Source organism: Myotis brandtii, unplaced genomic scaffold (genome assembly GCF_000412655.1).
Source record: "Myotis brandtii unplaced genomic scaffold, ASM41265v1 scaffold2247, whole genome shotgun sequence".
In the NCBI taxonomy this organism is placed as follows: domain Eukaryota; kingdom Metazoa; phylum Chordata; class Mammalia; order Chiroptera; family Vespertilionidae; genus Myotis; species Myotis brandtii.
In genome coordinates this window covers 451,795-456,696 of record NW_005358421.1, presented here as the reverse complement: position 1 = coordinate 456,696, position 4,902 = coordinate 451,795, and the positions used below count along the sequence as shown (strand labels likewise).

General features: G+C 48.6%; 3 non-coding genes and 1 pseudogene across 3 annotated transcripts; all 4 read right to left on the bottom strand.

Annotated features, from left to right (window-relative positions):
- Nucleotides 1-1,165: 1,165 nt before the first annotated feature.
- Nucleotides 1,166-1,950, bottom strand: LOC102256389 (annotated as a pseudogene).
- A 308-nt stretch (nt 1,951-2,258) lies between these two features.
- Nucleotides 2,259-2,330, bottom strand: TRNAP-UGG. Its single transcript has one exon. It is a non-coding gene; the product is annotated as a tRNA-Pro (tRNA).
- Nucleotides 2,331-3,375: 1,045 nt separating this feature from the next.
- Nucleotides 3,376-3,465, bottom strand: TRNAY-GUA. The gene is given in 2 exon segments: nt 3,376-3,411; nt 3,429-3,465. It is a non-coding gene; the product is annotated as a tRNA-Tyr (tRNA).
- Nucleotides 3,466-4,551: 1,086 nt separating this feature from the next.
- Nucleotides 4,552-4,624, bottom strand: TRNAT-UGU. The gene has a single exon. It is a non-coding gene; the product is annotated as a tRNA-Thr (tRNA).
- Nucleotides 4,625-4,902: the final 278 nt, after the last annotated feature.

Here is a 4,902-nt window from a genome sequence, read left to right as displayed (position 1 = left end):
GCTAACTTCTCTCAACACCACATGAAGATACTAAGTGATATAGTCCTTTAATATATCTTATGTTGGATCATTGGTATTTGAAAAGAAGCATATTTTTCTGAGTAGCCTTTGGGAGACAGTGCACTGAATACAGTTTCCAGTCATAGTTTCCTCTCCTAACTTGTACTTACTTAAAAGTCTTCCCATCCGGAGGGAGTTAAATAGGTCTTGAACCAAAAGTTCAGCGAATCTGACTCCTCCCCCCTCCCCAATTTTGGTTTTGCATGTTCACTTATAAACCATCACTTCTCTGCAAACTTTCCACTTAGTGTGTCCAAGATCAATGTTATGAAAGTTCTCTAAAAGGTTCTGTGGTACAGAGAAGCATCAATCAGACCATCAAACCTCAGAGGGAAGGTAGGGGAGGGTGGAGGCAAAGGGGAGAGATCAACCAAAGGACTTATATGCAAGCATATAGGCCTAACCAATGGACACAGACAACAGGGGGGTGAGGGCATGAGTTGTGGGGGTGGGGGGTAATAATGTGGGGATAAGGACACATATGTAATTGTTACAGAAAAACTGGAAAAGAACCAAGCAACTCTCTGAGAGTTTGGAATTACACTTTATTCACCGCGGTGGGCTTAGGGCAGCCGTGGGCAAACTACGGCCCGCGGGCCGGATCCGGCCCGTTAGGCTGTTCTATATTGAAATAAAAAAAAGACCGTACCCTTTTATGTAATGATGTTTACTTTGAATTTATATTAGTTCACACAAACACTCCATCCATGCTTTTGTTCCGGCCCTCCGGCCCAGTTTAAGAACCCATTGTGGCCCTCGAGTCAAAAAGTTTGCCCACCCCTGTAACTAGACCACTAATAGCAGGGCCACACAACTCTCTCAGGGCACAGAGAGAAAGCTAAGGCCCAGAGATGGGATGTGAGTTCCTTATAGATGCATCACTAGTTCTATCCAATTAAAAATGCACCTGGCATGGCATTGGGTGTATCTAGTCTCTGGCCTACAAGGTCAGACAGCTAAGTTTATCTCCCCCATTATTCAAGCAGGCTAAAGCGGGCTAGAAAGCAAAGTCATTTTTTCAGAATAAGAGGCCCTCTAAAGAATGGCAGAAAATTCCAAACAGTAGTTTTACAGAATAGGGGTTTGCCTTCACATAATAACTCAATCAATAAAAAAAAATTTTTTTTAAAAAAGGTTCCGTGGTTTTGTGGAGTCCCTGAACTATGACAGCATTCTGTAAGTCCGCTTCTTCCAGCGTGAGTACTTCATCTAGCAACCTGGGGTAAGGAAGAGCTGTGGCCAGGGAAAAGGGAGGACTTCTTTGAGATTCTTGGTATTTCTCAATGAAGTCTTTGATGTGGCTTATGCCATGAGACATATTAAATTTCTGAACAATCCTTTTCCCACTGTCTAACCAGATCTGCATATTAGTGATGGGTTCCAGGTTGTTTACTGGGACAGTAGACAAATTATTTTTCTTCTCAACTTCATTACTTTTTGTTTTAGAAATAAATTTTTGGTGTGGCACTTCCCAGTCAGTGACCCTGTCCTGAGAATGGCTAGAACACAGATTTCGTTGCCACACATACTTTGTGTTTCTTACATCCACCTCCTCCTTATCAAATGTTCCCTGTAATCCCAAAGACAAATCCCCTTTTTTGATGAAGTTCAGAAACTGCTGACTTGCACCAACTGAATAACTTCAGAAATCATCATTAACCGTGAATCCATTTTTTCCATAATTTTATATTTATATCTACCTGTTTCTTCTGTTCAGTGGGAGACAAGCATTTGGCACCAACCTTCTGCCCTTCCCCAAAAAGACTGTCGACAAAATATTCACAAGTTGTTTGTCGATTATCACTAAGAGGTTGGTTGTCAAAATCCTGTTTCACAAGCCCATTTTTCTTTTATACTTTCAAGATTATCTACGTCTTTCATTCTCTTCTGCCTTACTTGGCTTTCTGTGCTGTGCTTTTGCAGCGATCACCTCAGGGCGTGGCCCCTGGAGGGGGACCAGCGAAAGCAGCACTCGGGACACCCGCCCTGCCTGCAGAAGCCCCACAGGACACCGGCTGCTGCTCCCAGAAGCAATGGGGCCCCTAGAGACCAGGAAGCCAGGCAATGCGGTCTCTAATACAGGCCATCAGCCTGCATTTGCTTCGCGGTTTGCAGACTATGGAACAACAGAAAGTTGGCACGGAACGGAAGTTTATGTATTAGGTACTAAATGTGGAAAAGCAAAGTTTGAAAACTGTGGGCTCGTCCGGGATTTGAACCCGGGACCTCTCGCACCCAAAGCGAGAATCATACCCCTAGACCAACGAGCCACGATGCATATGGCTCCGCTCTGTTTCCTCTGAATTTCACTTTTCTACAAGGCTACTCAGTTTTGTTCTTTGTGGCTGTTATTTTTTGCTCGGCTTAATTTTTCTCTCCATCTTCGTGAAATCTCACATCTGACTCTGGGCCTAGCATCGGTTACTCTCCCCAAACCACGTCCTGGACCCAAGTGGGATAGGAGAGGCAGCCTTGCAGACTTCAGGCCACATTTCTGAGTTCCACCGAGTCCCGCCGGGATGGGTCTAGCCGGGAGCTCGAGTCTGGAGGGAAACGGGATGGAGACCGAGGGCACAAGCCGCACTGGGTTGCAAGGCTGTAGGGTCCTCAGCCCCAGGAAAGACGCGCGGGAAGTGTATCTACCGCGTTGATACCACCCCGCGGGAGCGTAAAATCTAGGGACGAGGCCGGTGGGCATCAAAGTATCGGGAGCCGGAACCGGTTGGTGGTGAGCCAGTCCGGCGCGTGTTGACATATTCCAGACCCTTGCAGTTTTCCTAAACGAGAGTCAAGTTTCCCCCACCTTTGCATAAATTGTTTTCTCTCTTTGGAATTCTCTCTCCCAGTCTCACCCCGGCTCACGTCAAATCCTATTCCCTCTTCCTGCTACGGCTCAAAAAATCTTCTAATGGAATTATAAAAATATATTAAAAGCTAAATAAATTAAAAGGCCCTCTTTCTGCATGGATGTGTGTATAGAATGGGGTCAGACACTCGGGCTGAAGGTCACAGTTAAGGGGTTTGTTCCCCAAATTAATGTCGCGAAGGCTGCAGAGCACAAACGTACATTTATACAATACTCTGTAGCAACAAATGTCGCCGACATTTGGGCCTCAGGGAGCAACCTAGGAATAACCTGGAGCCAAAAACAAAAACAAAAAAACCAGCACGTCTCCATAAGATAACTATGAACTTTTCCAGCTGGTTAGTTGAACTGGTGCAAGCTCCTATTTCTCACTGTTTAACAAGCCTCTCGGACAAGATTTATAGATGTGATACACCGGGAATAAGAAGCTAGCCCAAAACGTCAGTCTCTCCTTCGAGCCGGAATCGAACCAGCGACCTAAGGATAGCTAGACAGGAAGTGACTACAGTCCTCCGCTCTACCAGCTGAGCTATCGAAGGGAGCACGTGAGCGTATGTTCTAGAATTCCCTATTCAAGACAGAGATAAGCATAGCGGGTATGAAATGGTTCCTGATTGCTAGCGAATGGACACCACACAGGAAGCATCTTGTGAGAACGTCCCTACATCCACAGTTTCGGAGACAACCCTTCTAGAGCTGAATTCTCCTGCTTTAGAAGCAGGGCCGACCCGTGGTCTTCACAGGCGCCGTTAGTCCCGGTGCATGCCGAGGCCTCGGGCGGGCGGACCGGGGGCCACTCCCCCGGGTTGGGAGTGGGGTGAGCTGCTGTTTTCACTCAGTGCGCGGGCCCGGAGCCTCCCTGCTCCGTGTGTGTCTAGCCTGGGAGCAGCCACTCGGGCATCAGAGAACCAGGGACTGAGGCGGTGGGACACATAATTCTCACCGCGCAATTCCGAGCCGCGGAGAGGGTGCGAGCCTTTTCATGTCCTCACTCCCTGCGCTCCCCGCACCCCCAGGCGCGTGGGCACCGGCCAGCTGAAGCTCCTGTCCCTCTCACACGTCCGCAGACTCGGGGACCCAGTGGGTGTGGAAGAGAGAATATAAAGCCCAGTGTTTCTGTGAGAACTGACTTTTGGTGGGAATACTTTGAGGTTTTCTAAAGAGAAAGCCACAAGTTCTTTGAGTCCAAGTCTCCGCCTGCGTTTCCCCCGCTGGGACGCGGACGTGTTGGAAAACCCGCTGAAACTTGAAACCTTGCGGGACTGCCTATAGGAAGGCGCCGGCAGGGGGGCCTGGTTCTGGGACCTAACCCTGCCAAGGGCGGGTGCCGAGGCTCGATCCCATTCTCTTTCTCTATCCGCTCTCCCGGCTCCGGTTAGGCCGCCCTCCCGGCTATAGCCGAGCGGGTCCGGCCCGCAGCACTTCCCGCAGCTTAGAGTGGATTCCGCGACACCCTCGGTAGCAAAAGCAGCAGCACTGGCACAGGACCCTCAGAGGAAGCCGATCGGCTCGGCGATGTTTATGCCGGAGGTCTGGACTGTGGCCGAATTTGTGGTGGGGTCAAGGTTACCGGAACGTGAGGGAGAGTGGTGGGAAGAATTAAAAAGAGTAAACAAACACTTGCAAGGCCCCAGCGAGATTTGAACTCGCGACCCCTGGTTTACAAGACCAGTGCTCTAACCCCTGAGCTATAGGGCCTTACAGCATAGCGCTCTTGTTCTTACTAATAAAGGAAGATATTTATGCTGGGCGCTTGTTAGAGTATCAGTGTTGGAAGTAAACAAAACCTGAATGTCGCTTCAATTTGTTTCCCAGCTACATACAGGAGTTCAGTCTGCAGGCCCTTACTGGGGATAGCACAACATGGGAGTCAGTGACAGAGACCGCTAGAAAAATACGCCCAATCCAATACAGTGAAATACTTTTTCCTCCACCCCCTCAGCTGCAGATTGTCAAAATTAAGAATGAAAACCCTG